This window comes from Callorhinus ursinus, unplaced genomic scaffold (assembly GCF_003265705.2).
Source record: "Callorhinus ursinus isolate GAN/ISIS: 27379988/994484 unplaced genomic scaffold, GSC_fseal_2.0 scaffold14, whole genome shotgun sequence".
NCBI classification, from domain to species: domain Eukaryota; kingdom Metazoa; phylum Chordata; class Mammalia; order Carnivora; family Otariidae; genus Callorhinus; species Callorhinus ursinus.
Genome location: NW_027397076.1, coordinates 28,227,846 through 28,252,666, shown reverse-complemented (window position 1 = coordinate 28,252,666; position 24,821 = coordinate 28,227,846).

The window sequence follows — 24,821 nt, the reverse complement described above, 5'->3', positions numbered from 1 at the left end:
TCCCACTCAGTGATGGTGTATTATTTTCTTAGCCCTAACCCCCGGTATATAGAATGTGCTTCTATTTGGAGATAGGGCCTTTAAGGAGAAGATGAAGTTAAAATGAGCTCACAAGGATGATTGGTCTATCTCTTCTTTTTTTTTTTTTTTAAAGATTTTTATTTATTTATTTGAGAGAGAGAGAGAGAACGAGAGATAGAAAGCACGAGAGGGAAGAGGGTCAGAGGGAGAAGCAGACTCCCTGCTGAGCAGGAAGCCCGATGTGGGACTCGATCCCGGGACTCCAGGATCATGACCTGAGCCGAAGGCAGTCGCTTAACCAACTGAGCCACCCAGGCACCCTGGTCTATCTCTTCTGTCACTAGACCCTCTTCGTTATTTCTCTGACCTCACCTGCTACTCTGTGCTTGCTCACTTCACTCCAGCCATACTGGCTTCCCTCCTAGTCATTGAATACATGGGAATTTGCATTTCTTAGGACTTCTGTAATTGCCATTCTATATTCCTGGAGAGATCTTCTCCCATATATTTGTCTGGCTTGCTCTTTTACTATCTGTTGTAGGCTCATTGATGGCCCCCAAAGATAGCCAATTTCTAATCCTTGGGACCTGCAAATGTTATCTGATAAGGCCATAGCATTTTTCAGATGTGATTAAATTCAGGATCTGGAGATGGAAAGATTATCCTGAATTATTCAAACGGGCCCTAAATACAATCATAAGTGTACTTATAAGAGGATACAGAGGGAAAGTAGATGCAGAAAAGGCAATGTGACCACCAGAGCCAGATACCATACTCCCGGCTTGGAAGATGGAGGAAGAAGCTCTGAGCCAAGGAACACAATCTAGAAACTGGGAAAAGTCAGGAAACAAATTCTTCCTTGGGGATCCAGAGTGAGCATGGCCCTACTAACACTCTGATTTCCTCCTGGTGAAACTGATTTTGGACTTGTGACTATCAGAAATATAACAGAATAAATGTATGTTGTTTTAAACCACTAGATTTGTGATAATTTGTTACAGCAGCAGTAGTAAACTAAGGGACAATATTTGCTTAAATGTCATCTTGTCATTGAGCCCTTCTCTGACAACCCAATTTAAAATTGCTACTGCCATCCGCACTCTCTGTTCATTTCCCTATTTTTCATTTTCTCTGTAGCACTTTCCATCATATTAAATAATTGACCTGTTGTTTTTCTCGTTTCTGTCTTTCCCCAATGAATGTATGTTATTTGAGGGAAGACTTTGGTCTGTTTGGTTACTGCTTTGTATACAGCACCCAAAGAGTGCCTAGGAAATAGCAGTTTCTCATTCAGAAAATTACATTGAACAAATGTATACCTCTTAGCACAGGGCATGTGCAAAGGAAAAGGAACACGGATCAGGAGGTTATAGAAGATATAACAGACTCTAAACTTGAGAATGTGGCTGTTCTGAATTGTCTACAATGGGAAAGGGGATGTGCCTACAGAAGGATTGGATGGATAGGTAGATACATACATAGATCCTGTTCATTCTGTTTAATATTATACATATGTCAATTTGGGAGATGTATTGTAAGGAACTGGATCATGTGATTCAGACTGAGAAGTCCCAAGATCTGTAGTTAGCAGGCTGGAGACCCAGGTGACTGATAATGTAAATTCCATCTGAGTCCAAGGCCTGAGAACCAGAAGAACCAATGTCTCATCTTAGCAGTCAGGCCAAAGCAGTACCTTTTTCTACAGCCTTTTTGTTCCATTCAGTCTTCAACTGATTGGATGAAGGCCACCCACCTTAGGGAAGGCAATCTATTTTACTCCATCTACTGACTCAAATGTTAGTCTCATTAAAAAACACACAGACATACTCAGAGTAATGTTTGCCCAAATGTCTGGGCATCGGTTTTTTTGTCTTTTGTTTCTTAAAAATTTAAAATTATGCATCATTTGTAGTGTTGGATATTGTGACCACGATCTTCCAGTACTAAGAAATTCTAAACACCTTAATGCAGCTTTATGTGGAGTGTAAGCTATGGTTGGTTTAAAATGTGTGTTTCAGAAAACCTTTTATTTAATAGAAATACATTGCTTTAAAAACAGATGCAAAATATAATCAGTATTTTTGTTTGGGTTGATAAAATTTGCTTACATTAAAATGGACAAAATTAAATGTTAGTGAAAAGCTTTTAAAAAGTGTTGACTTATAAAATTAACCATCACAAATCCATCTCTTTTCAAGTTGGTACCCATAGTTAAGCCGTACTTAATCTTCAAATAAAAACAATGACAAGGTCATAAATCTGACTAACATGATACAACTCTTCTATGAACTACATCTGCTTTACTCAGTCTGCTGATTCAAATGCTAATCTCATTCAAGAACACTCTCAGGAACACACCAGAATTATGTTTGACCTAACGTCTGGGCATCCAGTGACCTTGGCAAGTTGACACATGAAATTAATCATCACAGGAGTATAATAAACCCCTTTGGATGTAGTGAACCAAGATGGGGGCTGGGGACTACAGGGAACATGCTCAAAACTCAAGGTTTCCACTTTTCCTTCTTTAAGCATTTTCTTGGGACTCCTTAAAGAAAGATTAGCTCTTTCTTTAAGAAAAAGTAGGGCCATGCTCACTCTGGTGGGTGGGGGGTGGGGGGATTAAGATAAATTCTTTAGGGGCAAAAGCAAAAGAGGCAAAATAAATCTTTGTATCTCCATTTCTTTTATTTGTTTATGAGAATGTGATGACAGAAGTACATAATTTCTGTCCCAGGGAGAGGCCCAGCATGCAAGCTCTATTTTGAAATAGCAGAGAGAGGAAAAATTGCATTATTTTAAGGACTGGCACAGAATTCCTTCTAGAGAGAGAAAAGAGTCATGTTTGGTCATAAATAAGAGGATGAGGCCCTTTGGGCATGAGCAGATGTTTTGCACTAAAACAGGGCTAGCTAAACTGTTCCACAGCAAAAATTATCTAAAACCTCTTATTGAGAACTGTGGGCAAGTGAGTTTGGTTGGGGGAGAAAAAGAGCAACAGCATGGTGCAAAGCAAAAATCCTAGTAGAAAAAAATGGTTACCAAAAATTCCCTGGGTTAGTTCAAGGATTTTTAGGGCCAGAGGTGTCTAATAGTCAGTGTTAAGTTGTTTGTCCTGCTGTGCAGCTAAGTAAACCTACCTCTCCCACTGTTGTCTCTGAATTCTCAAATACAATCTGAAATATTTGTCATCTTGGGTTGAAGGAATTTGGCAGGAGAAAAGTATCCATGTGTGACCCGATGGGGCTGTGGAGTATAGAACAAAGGATTGTACACATAGTAGACGTAGCTTGGAATTGAGATTGACAAACAAACTGAAATGATAAGGAGAAATGTAGCTTGCCTTCCACATCTCTACGTAGATAATCATAGGAAGTTTGAGGAATTCAAGACAATGTCATGCAGATATTAAGGATGGGACCACCACAGCCAGCCGGCCAAATTAAGCATTTCCAGATGTTTAGATTGCAAGTATAATAAGAAACATTCCTATCACACTTCTTTATTTGGCTTTCAAAAAAAAAAAAAATCGTTGGCCTATGTAGGAAGCCACACCTGGGGTGAAAGTCAAAAGGATTACGAAATCCCGCTTTGGATATTTTGGTCCACATTTGTCCTTTGGTTCTTTCCTCTTAAAAACTAAGCTCTGGCACATTTGTTCTGGGTTGGTTTCTCTCCCTTTCTGTGGTTCTGTGTCCATGCTGTTGCTTTTGTATTCATGTTCAGTGGTGTGTTCTCTGAAACTTCTATCAGTCAGAGCCTTCCTTTCAAAACAGAGCTGATGTGCAGAAGACCTGGAAGTCCACACTGGAGTCCCACTTTGAGATGTGCTTGTGAATCACACAATCAGGGCAAACCCTGTTATTCATCAAAATAGGCTCAAGGGATGTTTGCCTGGCAGCACGGCAGAGAGCAGCAATAAAATTAAACTAAGTGCCGGTGGGTAGTTACAGATGACAAAAATATTTCTTTACTTGTACAACGACAGATCAATGGTAAAGCACATTAGGGTCTGAAAGGCCCTTTTGAAGAAGAGCTGTCCGAGTGGCCATTTACATACCTCCGCGGGCTGTCAGGCTTCCATGCATCCCAGTAGCTCGTCTGCTATGGCCGCCAGCGGCGGTCAGTCATGTCTCATAAAATGAGCTCAGAGTCGGGCAATCCTGCATTGTTTCAAATTGGAGGCTAAATGTTCTGGGCAGTGGGCACCTGGAAACAGGCTCTAAGGATTATGCCTGGGATTTGGAATACAGTTCGGTCTTGGCTCCTTTGAGTCTTTCATTGGTCTATTCATTGAGCCAACAGATTCTTACTGAATTCATCATAGGTGCACACTTCTGCGTGATACATACCTGACTTAGATACATATTCTTCCAGAAAGGAATTTCCAATTTAAAATGGAAGAAAAAAGGGGGTGGGGGGATGGATTAGCCCGGTGATGGGTATTAAGGAGGGCACATATTGCATGGAGCACTGGGTGTTATACGCAAACAATGAATCATGGAACACTACATCAAAAACTAGTGATATAATGTATGGTGACTAACATAACATAATAAAATTAAAAGATGAGATAAATGAGTGACAAAATAAATAAAACAAAAGAAACAGTATGTACACATATAGCCAAAAGGGTCACAGGTCAGGAGTGTTAAATGTTATGAGAGTATCATTAGGTCTATTATTTCAACTACTGTTCTTATTTTGTCCTTCAGGGACTGCCATGGATAAGACACTATAGAAAAGAGGTCTATGCTTCCAGCCCCCAATTCTTCACCTCTCAATCATTCCTCAACCCACTGGAGCCTGACATTCACCCTCAGCAACCCATAAGAAATGTTCTTTGCAAACATCACCAATGACCGAATACTAAAAACTTCAATAGATCTTTAGTCTTCAAGCAGCTCGATGTTCATATCTTCACTTCCTCCTTTATTTTTTGTTCAGTATTTACAAGATGGACCAACCCTTCCACCAAGAAACTGATTTCACCCTCAACTTCCAAGATGGGGCTGTCCTGGGTTTTCCCCTGGCTTGCCAACTTCTCTTTTCTAGATCTCTCCACTGGCTCCTATTCCTCAGCCTCTGCCAGCAGTAGAGGCGCCTTCCCAGTTTTGATCCTGGCATCCTTTCCTCCTCTATACTCTTTCCTACTCCATTTTCTTTGAAAAACCTCACACATGAACACAGCTTCTTCTATCAGCTTTATGCTGTGGACTTCCAGATTTCTGTCTTTAGTTGTAACATTTTTGTGTGCTCTCTATTTCTAAATTCCCAGTGAGCAAATCCTCCTGGATATTTCTCAGGTATCCCAAACTCCTAGTTTTGAAATGAAACTCATTAAATTCTTTCTATCTGTACTCCCCATCTGCCCCAATCTGCCCCCATCCTGTCTTCTTTATCTCCAAATGGTTCTACCATAATTATCACAATGGTCAAGCCAGAAACCTAGCGGTCACCCTTCCTTCCTTCTGCTTGACACTTACCAGATTATTTTTTAAATTAATCAATTAACTAAGTTATTATGTTCAGTTAGCCAACATACAGTACATCATTAGTTTTTGATATAGTGTTCAATGATTCATCAGGTGCATATAACGCCCAGTGCTCATCACAACTCGCGCCCTCCTTAATACCCATGCCCGGTTACCCCCTCCCCCATCCTCTCCCCTCTGCAACCCTTAGTTTGTTTTCAAGAGTCACTTACCAGATTCTTAATATCATCTGAATCCACCACATCTTTGTCTCCAGAGTTTATCATGGCCCTCATTACATTTTACTTACAGTATTGAAATAGCTCCAAGTGAGTCTTTTCATTTTTTAGCCTCTCTTCTAACCTGCCCTTCACACTGGTAGCAGAATTATCTGTGAGGAATTTCAGATAGTTGAAGACAAGGGTGGCTGTCTCTGTCCCTATGTCCTAATGTTTCTTCCTAAAACAATACAGATCAACAAGGAGGGAAGAATAAAACTATACCAAAACAACACCTTCAGCATAATAATACAGAGAATATTAAACTTCATATAAATTCAAAGACAGAAAGCCAAAACAGGAAAATCCAGCTCGGGGTCTCTAACACTCCATCCAGCACCACCTCCCCCAAAGCCTTGCAGTAAGCAAAGGAGGCCACAAGCCATTATGGAGGGAGAAGTTGGGAACTGGAATGAGCCTACAGTTGATCCAAACCTACTATCAGAAATATCAAGCCTCCCTAGGAGGTCTGAAAATATTAAATATGTACCCAATAGATTGGAGCATGGACCACAGGAAGGAGTTTGAGTGTTCATGAGATTTAAAGGGCCGTTCTTTGTTTTTTGGGGTGTTTTGTTTGTTTGTTTGTTTCTTTTATTATGTCAGTTACCATACAGTATATCATTACGTTTTGATGTAGTGTTTCGTGATTCATTGTTTGTGCATAACACCCAGTGCTCCGTGCAATATGTGCCCTCCTTAATACCCATCACCAGGCTAACCCCGCCCCCCTCCCCTCTGAAATCCTGCTTCCTGTAGTTCATAGTCTCTCTTATTTTTCTTTTCCCTCTCTTTTCCCCCCCCCCCCCGCTTCATTTTCCCTTCCTTCTCCTGATGTCCTCCATACTATTCCTTATGTTCCGCAAATAAGTGAAACCATGTGATAACTTCTGGGGGGAAAACAAATGCAAAAGGAAGGTAGAAACACCACTTGGCAATTAAGTGATGTCTTAGTCTGTTCGGGCTGCTGTGACAAAATCCCATACTGAGTGGCTTATAAACAACAAACATGTAATTTTCACAGTTCTGGAGGCTGGAAGTCTGAGATCAGGGTGCCAGCATGGTTGAGTGAGGACGCTTTTCCAGGACATAGATTTCTTGTTTTATCCTCACATGATGGAAGGGGTAACACCTCTCTCTGGGGTCTCTTTTATCAGGGCACTAATCCCATTCATGAGAGCTCTACCCTCATGACCTAATCACCTCCCAGAGGCCCCACCTCTTAATTCCATCACTTTGGGGTTAAAGATTTTGACATATGTATTTTGTGCTGGGGGGGAACAGTCTATAACAGTCTATAACAGTCTATAACAACATGTGTGACTTCCCCGACCCCAAACAGCAATCTTTTTCATCAGATTTTCAGAAACCTCCATCAGCCAAAACAGTTTAAGAACCTTTGCTTTTGACAGAGGTAGGGAAAGTCTATCAAGATATGTCAGTGCCTTGGGAAAAGGGTTATTAGAAAAACACCATATGTGCTTTGGAAGAAAGTGAATGAGTGGGAGCATTTATTTCAGATGGTCAGGCAAAGGATAAACATATCCACTCTAATTAGACTAAAAGTTTGTCAATATGGACTGATACCATATAGATGACCAGATAAAGCCTGGATTATTCTGTCTAGAAACTGATGAACAATGAGGAAACTTAATTTTAAGTTATAAGAAAAAAAATTAAACTGAGAGATGATCTATTTCTGAGTTAGATGAAATGATGGAAGGCTGAGAGCAGGCATCATATTTCATCATATGGAAAGTGCATAACAGTCTCAGCTCTTGGACTGTAGCCATAAAGACAGACTTTGGACAATTTGTGGTATTCTACCAGGGAATGAAATTCACCCAAAAGATGAATCAAACATGGCATATTTGTTTTTGTGCTTTTGTTTATTTGTTTGGCTCCATGTGGAAAGTTCTCATTGATCTATCTAATAGCATATTAAAATTATTATTTATTTAATAAAATAATTATCATTTAATAACAATATTTTGTAGTTACCAGAGACCTAGCTGTACAATTTTGATATCATCTCTCATTATTATCCTCATTATTATCAGAGCTAACATTTATTTGTTCCATGTTCCTTACTGTGCTATGAAGTTACACTACCATATTCAATCCATAACATAAGTCCTTCTGTAACATATGCTGTTATTAGATCAGTTTGAGGGAAAGGGAAACTGAGGCTGAGAACAAGTAACTCACTTCCCATATGGTAGCCCACACTGAGGTCTGTGTGATGCTGAAACCCATTCTGCTGTGTTTCTAGCAGCTTATTTCCATTTTACTTTTGAGAGCATTGAACGAGAGAATTAGCATTAAGAGAACTTGGCACCAGCTCTTGCCTGGAAACAGTGATTCACAATGATGTATACTCTAAAAAAGAATAAAAAACATTGATGATGATTTGCATCAAACCTCAAAAACATTGCAAAGTAGCACAACAGAACAGGCCCAGAGGAGAATGCAAAGGGAGGGGGAAAAGAACTTGGAGACTTGGAAGAAAAGGGAGCAAGGGGAAGGATGGAGAAAATAGAGGGAGGAGAGAGTGAGCAGAGCCTAAAGACGTCTGAGGAAGAACAGGAACATGCTGCTTCCCCTCCATTCTCCACCCACACAAGCACTTGTGCTGAACTGTGTGAAAATCTGTGAAGTATTGAGGAAAAACCCACATTCTATTATCATCTCGTCTGAGTTCTTTATTGAGAAATATTCTAGAAGTCAAGGAAACCATTTCCTTCCCTATATACGTAGTTTTCTGCAGTTTCCTAGCTTTGGGATCTTTTATTTAATAAATTTTTGTTGATTTATGAACTCTCCAAAGCATAATTTTTCTTTCAGCATAATTTTTAACTGTTGGCTTAAACTGTTTTTCCTCCATATTCTGTCTATGACTTTTTAAAATCATTTCCTTTAAAATTTAATCAGTACAAATAGACTAAGGGAATTTACATATTCCAGAATAATAGATAATTTCCTTTTTAATGAGTTTTAAATAGTAGAATTTTATATACCTGGCAATTGGCTAGCAGTAATAATGGTAGGTTCTGAGTGCTGACAATGTATCAGGCACTGTCCTCACAGTTTAATGGGTATTAACTCATTTAGTCTGCACACAATCCTTTGGGGAACATGGTGGTAGAGAGGGCTGCTTGCCTACCAGTCTAATTTCCCTGTTCTCCCTTGTACCCAAATTTTATCTAAGTGACAAAGCACTAGCTAAAGGACTGCATTTCGAAGCCCACCTTGCAGCTTCACGCAGCCACGTGACTAAGTACCAACCTACAGCATGTGCATAGATTTTGCTGTGTGGAACTTCAGGCCATTGGGAGATCCTTCTTTTTGAACACATCCTTTACCCCCACTTTCTCTTTTTAAGTCTCTGGAATGCAGATATGATTCTTAATGTTTCACCGGCCAGCATGGACCATAGTAGCTTGAGGATGAAAGCTCATGCTGAGCATGAGGGAGCACAGAGATAGAGGATCCCGGGTTCTGGATAACTTTCTGGAGCCACTCTACCAGTTATAAACTGCTTATAACTATAATTCTTTTATGAGAGAGATGTAACCATCTGTATTTAAGCCACCATAATTTTGGTTAGTCTATTACATGCTATCCCACAGAACTCTTAACTGGCACACAGGCATTGTTATCTTCATTTTAGGGATGAAGAATCTTACAGCACAACCATGTTAGGTAACTTTTATAGTATTTGGATTCAAATTGAGGTCTGTCTGACTCTAGAACCCAACAATTTACTACTAGATTATTACCGGTAGGGTAATTTTATTGTGAATATCCCAATCCTGTAGCAATCAACAGAATTCTTTTCAAACCATAATAGTACTTTATGCAGGGGTAGAGACTATGACCTGGTCAAGCCAAGGTCATGAATACCTTTCCCAAGGAAGTTGGATTTATTTTAATAGCCACAGTCTGTTCTTGCCTTTAGCCATTCCTCAACCCCCCCCCCGCCCCCAACACACTACCTAGTAATCCTAGAGGGAGCTGGATTAGGGTGTGCACAACTGCTTACCGTCAGTGAGAAACAACATAGAGTACTGCCCATGAGGCCCTGCATCTGTGTGTGTGTTTACAAGAAAAGATCTGTATTCTAGACATGTCAATCAGTTCATCTGCCGCAGTCTACTTTTCCTTCTTGCATACCCTTGACTATAACCACAGCCATTTACTCCAAGGCCCTCCCTGCCCTAACCCCCTCCAGACGTTAACTGGACTAGTGGCATCACCTAATATTAGCCAAATCCTCTATAGATCAGGCTAAGTTAATTAGATTGTCCACTCAAACAAGAGAGACCATAGTCTGCCTGTAACAGTCTGATGTTTGTATGATTTCCAGATTTGAAGTCATCTATATTTGGGGTCTGTGCAAAACTTATAAATAACCAAAAGAAACTGCATAGGCAGAAGAATGAAGTGGACATATCAATTTAGACAACACACAATTGTGCTAATTGAAAGTTCATAGCATCACTTGCCTGATTACTTTCTGTTTATTCTTAAGATTTCCACCTCATTTCTTTTTTAAATTTTATTATTTCATTTATTTTTTATTTTTTTTATTATCATGTTCAGTTAGCCAGCATACAGTCCATCATTAGTTTTTGGTGTAGTGTTCAACGATTCATTAGTTGCCTATAATATCCAGTGCTCAATTTCATTTCTAAGAAGACTTTCCTATACTCTCAAGCTCAACTGAGCTCTGCATCTAATATTTCTATTCTGTACAGTTTTTCTATTTTTTAAAGTATTTTAAATAATTGGTTAATGTCCAATTTCTCATTTCTGCTGCTTACACAGTGCCTGGCACATAGAGGTTATTCAATATATATGTGTTGTAGACACTGTGACCTGAGAGAAAGAGATGGTCATCTTAACCCATGACTTTCTTGTCATGGTCCCAGTTAGATATAAAGGTACTTTGATTTCTATTTCTGAGTGTCCAATAAATTACAATGTTTATGATTATAAATACAAACTCCACTTTTTCTTTTTGTTTTGGCTTAAGATATATCTGTTCCTTGAAAACAAAGGGAACATAATTAGAGAAAATGTGTATGAAGTAAATAGATGGTTAGGTAAACAAAGAAGGGAAAGGCCAAAGATTTAGGAAATTAGAAACTGCATCATGTGAAATAATCAAGATGCTTAGTTCATTCATCGCTGCATGGTTAAAATGAGTGTAATGATGATTTCTACGATGGCATCCTATCAAACTTCTATTTTGACCCGCAGTTAAAGAATATCCTTTAACACCACACTATTTTTAATAAATGGTGGCATTAAAACTGAAGAATGGAGGGGCACCTGGGTGGCTCAGTTGGTTAAGCGACTGCCTTCGGCTCGGGTCATGATCCTGGAGTCCCGGGATCGAGTCCCGCATCGGGCTCCCTGCTCAGCGGGGAGTCTGCTTCTCCCTCGGACCCTCTTCCCTCTTGTGCTCTCTATCTCTCATTCTCTCTCTCTCAAATAAATAAATAAAAAACCATTAAAAAATAAAATAAATAAATAAAATCTTAAAAAAAAACTGAAGAATGGAGTAGATTTTCTTCATTGATGGTTTTTTTTTTTTTTTTTTTTTTTTTTTACTCCAAAGAGGGAGAAGTAGAAGAACTAGCAAAGTATAAGAATTAGTGGGAATAAGTAGAGAAAACTTATGGGAAATGATGTTTATTAGAATGCTTACGTGGGTGACTGGAACGCCCAAGAGAACCCCCTGACTGAGGGAAATAATGTTTTAAAAGCCTTCTGTTCAACCTATCCACTCAAATGCAAATTTCCATTGTATTTTATAAATTCATTTAGATATAAATGATAAATAATAAGTCATAAACAAATCAGGGTGGCAGACAGGGAATAAACAGGTTTATGTCTAGCACTTTGGAAGATGAGGTTGACTAGAACAATTTAAGCTAAGAGATGCCACACCATTGCTTTTCTTGAAATCATGCTTTGTAGGTAACAGATGGCACCAAATCAATAGCTTATTAGAGAACAGTACTTGGCATTCTATCTAGTGGGTGGGAGGAAAAGGGTGTTTAAATTTTAAGGAAAAAACATAGCTCATAAGCAAGACTGGCATACAAAGACTGAGAAGAATGCTAAGGGAAAGAACCACTTTCTTTCCAAAGGCAGTGAGCAGAAATCTGTTTGTCACAGCTCAAGTTAAAATGATAATTTCATATGGGCTTATTTCCTTAGAACTTATTGTTTAATTTCAAACTATCAATATGACTAGGGACACATTCCCTCCTTCCTTAGATAAACCCACATGACCATTTCTTTATGTGACTCTGTGTATGGGGAAAAAAATCAAGGGTTGGGGAGATAATTGGTGCTCAAGCCCCATCAAGGCACCTTATTGTCATTTTACTGCCATCTTCTTATACTAAGTTGTATGTCATCAGGGAAAAAGTTCTATGATCTCTTCTCTGCTTTCCTCTTCTCATCTCAGGTTATTCATCCTGAGTTTGTGTAGAACTTGCCTCTCAGGTATGTTGTGCTAATGGCACTTCTACTTTTTGTCGTTGTCAGATATTAAATATAGAAGAAAACATTCAGAAATAGTGATCAATAGCCTGTGGATTTGTGTGTGTGTGTGTGTGTATGTGTATGAGAGAGTGACAGAGACATACAGAGACAGAGAGACAGACAGAGACAGAGAGACTGAGAAAGATTGAGTTACCGACAAGGATTGAAGTTAGTTGATACTAAGACTAAAATTCAGCAAAACCCGGGAGTTCATATAAGACCTGTACATGGTGAATTAGCACAGACTTTATAAAGAAAACATTCATTACCTCTGAAAAAAGGCAAAAATCGGGTTTCCAGCCTAAGGAATATGGCAGCCAGCCAGCCATTTGTCTGTAAACATAGAAACGAGATATTCATCTTGAACAAAGATCAGGGAGAACAAATGGACAAGAAATGCATATTTGTCATTACTGCTATTCCTTTTCCCTCAGAAAAGCTTTTACAATGCAATTTCTAAAGCTGTTAATCCTACAGGCAGAAGACCAGAATGGGAAAAGTTCAGCATGAGTTATTGGAGCTGGTAGTCAAAATGGGTGTCTAGGGCCAGCCCCTCTGAAGATCTTCAACTTTCGTTGGGGGACCAAAAACAATGTTTATCATTTTGGGGTTGAAACTGCCCTGCTTGTAGGTCTTCTATTAATGATCTCAGTTATGAAATCTGAGCCCTGTAGTTAAGAGGGGTAATACAAACTCCCTAAAAGTACCTGGAGTTGCATCTTAATGTGGGATAGGATCTTACGGTGAATTTAAAGTGAAATTCTCATACATTCAAATTTAGGCAAAAGTTGTTTTGGATTTTTGTGTCAATTTTGACTATGTCATCCTGCAGTAATAAACGGCCCCCAAATTTTAGAAGTTTCAACACAAAGATTCGTTTCTTTTTCAGGTTAGATGTTGGCTAGATTTACTTTTGCAACTTGATTCCACGAGTTTTCTTCATTCTGAGATCCAGACTGTAGGAACAGTCCTTTTCTGGTATATACTATTTTTGTGGTAGGGGATAAAAGAGCCAAGGGGAAACCATTTGATGGCTCTTCAAGTTCAGTTATAAAACATTTCACCCCTGCTTATGTCCCACTGTCCAAAGCAAGTCACAAGGCTGAGGCTGAAGATGATGACAGTGGGAAGTATATTGTTTGCATGGGAAAGACACTGCAAGTCACATGCACTGAGTAGGGGTGTATGATGCTATTACTGGGAGTTGCAGAGAAGAACAGAGAATAAAAATAAAATCTTCAGCACAAATGGGATCAATAACACAATCTAGCACAACGTCCCTTGAGAAGGTGTCACATTGGCAATATGTGATATCTCAGTATGGAATGATGCAAGCTGTCTTAGTTCCTCCATATGGGTACCTGATGAAGTAGTTATATTTGGGGAGGTGGAACATGAGCCTTAACACAAGAATCCCAGTCACCTCTGGGAGAAGTGCATGTTTTGGGGAGGCAATCGGCGACTGGGACTAACTGAATTTACAGGAGATTCACCTTTCCCACTTTATACTGACCCCAGGGATAACCTCCGGTGATTGGAATGGCAGCAGAAAATGTCCACACCGTTGAATTTGTTTTTCCTTTCTTCTCTCCCTTTTGGTGTCAATCACATATATTTGACTTTGCAAAAGTCACATGTTTGTATGATGAAACCACTGCAATTGGAAGACTAGGCAATTGTGTCTCCATATGTGTGTCAACTGTAACATTTATTAACCCTTCCTGTTTGACCTAGACCTGGAGAGCACAGAAAAGTAGTTTGCTGCATCCAATGGCTTAGTACATACTGGTGCAATGATAGATTCCGTTCTGCAGTACAGCACAGGGTTTAAAATCATCAACTCTGTGGGGTGCCTTGGGGGCTCAGCTGCCTGGTGACTCTTGGTTTCCACTTAGCTTGTGATCTCCAGTTTCTGGGATGGAGCCCCACGCTCAGTGGGGAGTCTGCTCCTCTCCCTCTGCCCCTCCCCCCGTGCTCTATCTCTGTCTGTCTCTCTCAAATAGATAACTCTTAAAAAAAAAAAGCAAATAAAATCATCAGCTCTAGAGCCAGTCTGCCTAGTTTTGGTTCTGAATTTACTACTATGTGTTTCTTAAACATTTTATGCCTCACTTTTCTCATTTGCAAATGGAGAAAATAGTTCTTATTATATAACACTAATTAAGGATGAAGTGAATATATATGTATTACAGTGCTTAGGACATATTAAAAACTCAACAAATATCAGACATTATTACAATGCTGATACAGTGGCTCTATATTCAAGCATCTAGAATAATGCTTGGCATGTAGCAAGTATTCAATACATATTTTCTGAATAAATGCATAAACTCCATTCTTGGTCCAGGTTATTGCTTCTCTATCTTACCATTTTTTAAGCCAGAAATGTGGGACTCATCTTTGAGAACTTCTTCTTCAATTCCATCTATTTTCCTCTATAAATAAACATTTTATCCAACTCCACTCCCACTAAGTTGGTGCGCAGTGCCCTCATCTTCCTGGACTAAGGAAGTCTCCTTCTGGGTCCCTCTGCCTCCACTCTTACTCAACAATCAATTCTCCACACAGCATGGAGAGAGGTTTTCTGAAAGAGGTAAATACTGTCATTACATCTCCTTGCTTAAAACCCTCAGTAATCCCCTAATACTCTTAGAGTACAGTGGGAGCTCCTTAATGTCAGCAACAAAGCCCTCTTGGTCTGGCCCCCCAGCCTCATGTCAGGCTTTCTTTTGCCCTTGCTTTCTCCACTTCATCACGGTGACTGTTATTCCATTTCTCAAGTTCTCTCTCCTTCTTTCTTCATGGTCTTCACACCCAATGTTCCCCATGGCCGGATCATGGTTTTCCTTATCCTTTCCACCTGCCCCTCTCTTAGCTGATTTGTATTAACCTAGAAAAACATAGGTTAAAAGTCAACTCCTCAGGAAAACCTTCCCTCCTTGCCAGTTAAGATGTCCTTGTTTAACTCCACTAGATACTTCTTACAATTCTCTTCTCTAGTGCCTTTGCAAGAAATATGCATATAAATAATTTTTGAAACTTACCGAGTATATGAGTGTGGCTATTATTTTTTTGCCATGATTTAAAATAGCTACATGGGCTCAAGGAGGTCCTCAAAATCTACCTCCAAATCTTTCCCCTCTTGGATATAAAGCTCCTCTATGGACTCCCCAAAGAATCTGTCCTGAATATTGCAGGCTCCTCAAAACAAATATTTACTGGACTCCCAGATGTAAACTTATATCATTATATTTATTTCAAAATGAATCTTTTATCAGAGCAGTTTAAAGACAATTAAGACATGGTAGTCAACACAAATAATTTCTAAATAGGCATTTTCTCCTCTCCTGATTGTGCTCACATGCTCAGTAACATGGGACAAATTAAAACTGATTTAACACAGTAGAATTACAGCATCTCATGGGCTTGTCACTGGGTTATAAAAGGAATCATCTGAGTACATTCTGAATTGTCTAAGGAATCGAGTGGAAAGACACTCTTGACTGAGGGTCTTTACGTATGTAGCTGCATTTTGCTCCTTTAACCATTGGCATTAACTTTTTAATAGGCTTCTTGTAAGGTATGCATTTATATTGATCAACATTAATATAATTGATGAGCATTTTGTATATGTCTACATTTTGTTTCCCAAAGCAAGAGCCTCAGTTTTAGCCAAAAAAACATTTTAATAACACACACTGGAAATACAACATGAACTGGCATGAATTAAAGCTTATACATCTTTCTCCACACCCCCTTTATGTTTGTTTTTAATGAGCAGAAACATCAAAAAATATTGTTTTTCACTGTTCCTGAAAATATGGGAAATGGGGGTTCAAAAGTTCTTTCTCAATGCAGAAATGGCAATATTTATGAGCAAACTTTTTTAACTTCTCAGAAAATCACTATGTACCGAGACATGGCAGTTAAACGAAGATAAAACATACCAGAAAATTACATCTTTAAGACTTGAAACTTCAAATTTTCAAGTAGAGTATTTTCCTGCAGGAAGGCTGACAAATTAGTCATTTTAGCACCTACCCAGCAGACACTTGGTAAAGAGGTTTCATAGCCAGACTATATTGCTACCATATTAGAAAATTATTTCCCTCAGGGGTACCTGGGTGGTTCGGTTAAGTGTCTGTCTTTGGCTCAGGTCATGTTCTCAGGGTCCTGGGATCAAGCCCCTCATCAGGCTCCCTGGTCAGTGGAGAGTCTCTTTCTCCTTCTCTCTCTGTCCCCCTCCTCCCTGCAATTGTGTGTGTGTGCTCTCGCTCTCTCTCCCTCTCAAATGGATAAATAAAATCTTTAAAAAAAAGATAACTATTTCCCCCAATATTTACTTCGTATGGCAAAAGACTCACAGTATATGCTTTTTTCCCCCTTAAACAGAATATTCGATTGTTTTACTTTCTAAGTATGCAAGTCAAACGTTCTTGTAAAAGAAAGTGACTAAAGCCTGTGAAATCTTTAATTGGTGCTTAAATTCAAGCAGCTGTCTTTCTGCGGATAGGCAGAACCTGACTAATGTAATGCTTAGGCTTTGTTCAACGCCACCTCCCCCACTCTATCTCTGGAGCTAAGATTTGCATGTTTTCCCCAAATTAGTTTCCTCTTTTAGAAACGAACTTGTGTGTGAGAAGCCTCTAATATAAAATGTCCATTTTGTTTCCTGCGCTGAAGTCAGTCTTGGCTGAAATACTAGTTTTTGAGTTTGTACCTGTAAGCAGATGATAGACAGAATTTAGCCCTTAAGCCCAACAGATTCCGGAAGCTTGGATGCTTACTGTCTCATCACCTTCATTTTCACAGTAGAAGGATCATAGGAAAATGCTTCCTAGTATGCATGCCTTTTCTCTGCATTTTGACAGGCAAAAAAATGCACTTTAAATTATTATGTAAACCATGTTTGGGTTGTCTTTGAGCTATAAACCAACTTGATTTGGGAGAGGGTTTCATTTAATCATAGGATTGAAAGGGGTTTATTCCATCTTGCTGTTGTGCCGTGAGATTGTAATTTACTGTGCTAGGCTCATAAAGTTTCTCTTGCTTTAAAGATAGTCAGCAAGCCAATTTTAACCCCTTAAGCGATAGACTAAAGATCAGCAGTATCAGACGACCTGGAAACTTTTTAGAAATGCGAATTATCTGACCTCTAGAATCTCCAGTGGTGGGCTGCATCGCATTTTAATAAGTCTTCCAAGTGATTCTCCTATCTGCCTAAGTTTGGGATGGATGGAGCTGTACAACAGACCAGCTGTACACTGTGGATGGTTGAGAGTGTAGACTGTGGAGTTTAGAAGGCCTGATTTCAAATCCTGTTTGGGTGTCTGACATGTTCCTTGGTGCACTAATGTTTTATGCATTGCCAAAATGTTCTCCTCTGATGTATCTTTTCTTTTCATTGAATCTTGGTAACTAAAGGCATCAATTCTCTCCTTTGCAAAATTTTTAAGAAGTTGCTGTGATCAAAAGCCAAGCAAAATGAAAAGTGGCAATATATATAATGTGTCCTAAAGTAATAGTGATTAATATATTCTTTGCTGAGATATATGTTGTATCTACTCACTACATAGGCTCTTTTAAAAAGAAAATCATTTGAAAACTTGGGATCTATCGTTAGTTGTAAGCTTATATAACTTCCAACATCACTCACAGATAGTTGGGACAAACCAGTCAAACCGCTGCAATTGATAATCACGAATTTTAGGGAGTGATTTTATAAATATTCATGCCGTGAGAGTATTTGTAAATTTATGACAAGTGGTGTGGTTTGGAGGAAAAAAAAGAATGTTGACATAATTTTGGTTAATTTGGTATACTGGTATTTGCATATTAACATTTTTTATTTCTTAAAATTTCATGTGGAAAAAGGAAAATAAACATATCATCTATAACTTTGCCCACGCCATTAAAAAACAAGCAAAACAACAGCATGTTAGTAGATCAAAGTAGAGAGCTGAGTTGTACAGTATTACAAAAAAGAATGGGATCCCCTAAAAATAAATAAATGAAATTAGCCTTAAATAAATAAAGTTAGCCTGGTATGACTTGTTCTATTTTGTCATAAGCCACCAGCACTTTAACTATTAGAAAATTTTTGAGTCAGAGCCACATAAGTCCTATCTGTAGGTTTTTGCAATACTCTGATTTTAAATACCATATAAGCAGTGAAGGCATTGTTCTTTTCACTGCTGTTTCTCTAGCGCCTAGCACAGTGCCTGGCACATAGTGGAATTACAACAAATATTTGTTGAAAGATGAATGAAAAATCTGTCCCTGTTTTCTTTTTAAAAATAGGAGATCATCATTTGCCAAATTTCAAATTTCCTACATCATTCCCAATCTCTATAGTTCTATATTTTTAAAGATTTTTTATTTATTCATTTGAGAGAGAAAGAGAGAGAGAGCACAAGCCAGGAGAGAGGCAGAAGGAGAAGAGGAAGCAGACTCCCCGCTAAGCTGAGAACCCACTGTGGGGCTGGATCCCAGGACCTGGAGATCATGACCTGAGTCAAAGGCAGATGATTAACCATCTGAGCCACCCAGGGACCCCTATAGTTCTATTTTTTAATATTTATAATATTTCAAGGACATGTACACAAAACTATAGATAACAATATGGACATCCATAGGCTTACCATCAAGATTATGAAATAAAACATTACAGATATTTTTGAAATTGAATTAACTACTGTGTTGAATTTTTTTAATCAAAATCATTTAAAAATAGTTTTACTAGACATTTAAACATATATAAGCATGATTTTGGTTGATTTGAACACTTTATAATTTTATATAATTGGTATCAAATTATACAGCCCTCAAGCAACTTACTTTTGTTTTTTTCCCTCTCCACATTGTATTTGTGAGATTTATCTGTGTTTATAAGATAGCTCTATTTTATCAATTCTTATAGTTATCTGCTGTTCCATTGTATGGATATTCCAAACGTATTCATGCGTCAACTTTGATAGGTTGGATTCCATTTTTCTGTTATTATAAACAACGCTGAGGAAACATTCTTGTCTATATATTCCAAGGGTAAATGTGTGAAGGTTTCACTAGGCACTTTCAAGTTTATATTGCCAAAATACTCTCCAAAGAAATTGCACAAATCCTTACTTCTATGAGCATGATATGAATGTCCCTACTCTCTTAAAAACTTGTATAATCTTCAGATGGCTTAAAATTTACTAAGTCATTTTTAATTTTCATTTGTCATTTTCAGAAAAACTGAATAACTCTTACTTATTTGTTGGACATTTTGGATTTCCCAACTATATTGTCTGTCCATATTGTATGCTCATTTCTCTATCTTCATTTTCTTATTAATTTGAAGGTCTTAAAAATATTTTTTGATAATAATGTATTATCAGATGAGTCATTGCATATGCTTTCTCTTGTACTGTTGTTTGTCATTTCTATTTCTTATAGTGTCTTTGGATGTGCAGGAGCTTATAATTGTTAATGTATCCAATTTATCTTTTACTTTATTCCTTGTGCTTTTTGCTTCCTATTTACTCAGAGTCTTAAAAATATTTGTCCTTTTATCAGAAACATTTCAGTGTTTTACTTTATACAATTAAATATTTAATCTATTTTAAAGCCAAATTACTATGCAGTATGTGTTAGGAATAAAATTATATATTTTTTCCTCTAGATGAGTAATTGTGTCAAGATCATAACACACTCTTTTCCCACTACTTACTAATCATGCTTCTACCATTTGTAAATTTTGAAAATATGTATGCATGTTTCTAGACTATTCTGTTTGTTTTCATTTGTCCCTATGACATATCCCTACAACAATGGCACATTGGCTTAATTAATTCTCTAAGTAGGTCTCTATATGTAGTAGGGCAAGACCCCAACCCTTATTCATCTTCCTTCTCAGATTTGTCTTGACTGTTCTTGGCTTTTCACTCTTTAACATTAATTGTAAAATTAGTTTATTAGGTTTCATGGAAAAACTTGTAATTTTCATTAAATTTATAGATTGATATTGGAAAAATTATCTGCTTTATGATACTGGGAATTCTCCATTTGCAATCTCTCTCCACTTACTTGGTATTCCTAAATGCCAGTCAATAAAATATTTTCATTTTTCTCAAATAGGTCTTGAACATCTTGGCTGGATATTCTTATATACTTCATGTTGACTTTTTGCTAATGTATATATCTTTTAAAATAAAAAATAAAATAATTTAAAAGTTTTGTGTTTATGGTATATAAAAGTTATTTTTACATACTAATTTTCTATTCAGATTATTGGCAGTAATGGTTTTGTTCTTACATTCTTTTTGTTCATTCTCCTAGATTTTCTGTGTATACAATCATATAATCCTTAAATAAGTTTCCTCCCAATCCTTAATATCATTTATCATCTTTATCATGCTTCTCTTCCTTCTCATTTTAGTACAATGGATAAAATATCTAATAAAACTTGAAATGAAATAGCTGTGACAGATCAATACAAAATGACGCCCAGTGAGCAAATTCTTCTCTGTATTCATACCTTCCTGTAATCTCCTCCTACACTAAATCTGGCCTAGTATTTAGCTTATTTTAAGCAATAGAATATTGCAGAGATTGTGCTGTCTGAGTTCAAAAGCCTATACTTTAGGAAACCTTGTAGTTTCTGCTTTTTCCCTCTTCGGATTCCTGAGATGCAATGTAAAGAAGCCTGAGCATTCCCACTGAAGAGTCCACATAGAGAGAGAGATTCTAGGGAATGAAAGCCTATAGAAGGAAAGAGGCCCTAGGGGAGAAAAGCCAAGTAGAGTGAGAGAGGACCCAACTATCCCAGGGTAGGAACTGGGCATGTGATTGAGGCCATCTTGAATTCTTCAGCCCAAACTAAAGCCATATTAACAAGCCCAAGAGAAATTTACATAGAATAGACAAGTCATCTCATATGAGCCCAGTCAATTCACAGAATCATGAGAATTAGTAAATCATTGTTTTCATACAGCACAAAGTTTTGGGGGCAGTTTCTTTCATACCAGTAGGTAACTTACAGTGGTAATGGTGAGATTCTTCTCTTCTAGTGACTTTAAAGAAAATGCTTCTCTTGTTTTACTTTTAAGTGTGTTTTCTATAGTTCTATGTCAGGTACCTTCTAACTGGTTAAGAAAGTTTCCATCTGACCAGTTTTCAAAAAGTTTTTTTTTTTCAAATCCTTTTCCCATATCTATTGCAATTCTGTTTTTCTCTCTCATCTGTTAGCATAGTTAGTTGGATTTTCAAATATAAAATAATCTTTGCGTGTGTAAGATAAAGTATATGATATTTTTGTGTATCTTGCTTCATTTCATTTTCTCTGACAATATTTTATGTAGGATTACAATATCTATGCTCATAAATAAAATTCTTGCATTATTTTTTCCTCAGTTGTTTAGACTTGTATTAAGGTTTTATTTTCCTCATGCAATGATTGTTAATATGGGCATCCTTTGTTATCAATATCTACTATGTACCTGGAAATATGTTAGACTGAACACTCTTGCATATTCTATTCCAATTTTTAAATGGTACACAGAGTGCATTCTCAGGCCATCCAAATCCCTCAGTCAAGTTTCTTCACGTATCACTAAAACTTTAATACAAGGCTTTTTGTATAATAGAAAACATCTAAAACCATTTATTCTTTTGTTTTCACTATTAAATAAGGATGCAGTATCAGGTGCAAATGACATTTATAATGTATACATAGTGTATGTTCCATAATATAAATAGTCAATGAAATAGTAGGTTAAAGATACTAATTTCAACTGGACCCAGGTTGGTACTATGTCAAGTTTCCCAGTATAAGCAAACCATAGTGCCCAGGGAGTATGAGGGAATATGTAGTGATAATGTAGCCTTTTAAAATAGCAGAAGATCAAAATACTATCCTTGGGAGACAATCCAAGGATAGACCAAAGCCACATTGCCTTCTGTGGCCCTGGGTAAAGTACAAATTCAACATTTTTCCTGGTATACAGATGTTGATTTTTAATAGGCAGTTTCAACTAAGGTAGTGAATTTGGGCAAAAATTTGCAATTCATCGTATTGAATATTCATATCATGAAAGGTTGTGTTTAACAAGTTTGAACATGCATCATTTTTACATTTGGATATTTTAAACTTATACCAATTTCCATTATTTTTTAAATCTGAGTTAAATACTTTTTACACTTTGCAAATGTGTTTTTCTTTAAGTATTTAAAAATCATACATACCTAAATGAAGTACTTTATCATTAAGAATGTGCTCTACATGACACCTATTTTTTGCTATTTGAAGCTCATTTTATTGTTTGGTGCATGATAAATTTTTTGTAAAAATATCATGTGAGCTTGAAAAAATTGTGTAGTCTTAGATCTTTGTATGCGTGGTTCTATATATGCATCATCAGACCAAATATATTAATAGATATGTTCAAATCTTTTATATTCTTATTGACTATTTGTCTGCTGAATATTCCAATTACCAGGGGAGGTATGCAGATATTTTTTAACTTCTCACTATGGTAACAGGATTTCTAATTTCTCTAGATAGTCATCTCAACTGTATTCTGAGATTTGTTCTTAGGTAAATGCTGACTTTAAATTGTCATACTTCCCTGTTAAGTATTATTTTTATTATTATGTAGAGACCATTTTTTAATCTCCTGATTGTGCTTTCTGTCTTAAAGCATATTGTGCTTGGCATTCATACAGTCATGCCAGCTCTCTTCAGGCCAACAGTTTCATGGTATTTTAACATCTTTTTGCAAGTTTTGCATCTTACTCATTTTTCCATTCAATCCTCTTTATTGGTCATAATTAGGGTCTAAGTAATTTCCCTTGGATAATTCCTCCTCTCTCTGGGAGTTTTAATTTTCAGCAAAGCTCGTAGAGAACTTGTAAGACACTGTTTTGAGTCAAATGATTCTTTCAACATACTGCTAAGTCTTATTTCTGAGGAAGTTTCTGATTCCCCTTTTGGTGGCCTCTATTTTAATTTTACCACAAACTCCAACATTAACCCTGGGATCCAACGTCTAACCCCATAGCAAAATCTCACTGGGACAATCATTGCTCTTTTATTTTATTTTTTAAAAGATTGTATTTATTTGTAGGAGAGAGAGAGGGAGCACAAGCAGGGGGAGCAGCAGGCAGAAGGAGAAGCAGGCTCCCCACTGAGCAAGGAGCCTGATGCCAGATTTGATCCCAGAACCCTGGGATCATGACCTGAGCTGAAGGCAGACACTTAACCGACTGAGCATCCCATTCGTTGCTCTTTAAAAAAAAAAAATTATCTCCTAGATGTTCTTCAGTAATCTTTACCGCTTAAGATACTGGTTTTTCTCGGAGAACATAAAACTATGCCACTCTTTGTAGGTCTGTATGTCCTTCTAACACTGTAATCCCCTCTTTATAGAACTCAACAAAGTCTACACTTCGATTTTAATTTTTTTTCTTAAAATTTAAAATTCACATTACTTGGGACCTGCACAATAATATATTGAGGTTCTAACTGTAATTAATGGCTGCTCGTCCAATTGTTTTCTCATATGACTCGCTGGCACCTCCCACAATATTTTCCTTCTTTGAATATCTTAGCTACTTGTTTTCCATAGGAAACTGATTTACATATTTATCTGAATGTTTTTCCTCTACCACCACATTGAGTTTCAATTCCTCTTGATTGGTTTATCTAGCCTCTGGGCAAACACATTCTCCAAGGAAAAAACAGAGCTCGACAAAGCTTAGAAAATAAGATGAAAATAGGGAAGGCATCCTAGGTAAAATAGATGGTGCAGAGCTAGAAACATAAATATGTGACTGGGGGACATTATTTGGGTAATTGTGAGATTTCTGAAAGAAAACAGTGAAAGCTTAGGTAGAAATGATAAGGATAGGCCACAAAAATAACCTTGAATTTCAATTTGAGAAGTTTAGACTTAGCGTACAAATTTTAAAATTTCATCTGAAGTTGAATGGTGTTGCTCAAAATGACATCGAAATAAATGACTGGGGAAGTGGCATGCAGAAGACAGAGGAGACAGAAAACAGATACACAGGTTTGCATAAAGAATCTGAACTGCTATTCCAGAGAAAATGAATAGGAAGTGAGAAAATGAATAGGAAGGGATAATGAGGAAATGCATAGGAAGTTGCATAGGAAACGTATTTGGGGGATAAAGGATGAATTTGTTTGTGCTACACATGGCGAATTAGAGGCACACTCAAGTGGCCTTGAATGGGAAGTCTGTTAAACAAAGATGGTTTCTACCAGATAGAATTTGAGAGACACACTCAGGGTTTTCTGTATTAGGGAGTACAGATGTGTGATCATCTAAGAAGGATGCTATATCATAGCACTTACAGTTGCAAGTGATGGAAATCTAACACAAATAAGTTTAAGCAATAAAAAAGATTTATTGGAAAGGCACTAGAGTAACTCACAATATAAAGGAACAACTTCAGGGCTTGGGCACTCCTGGGGGGGTTAAGGAATAAG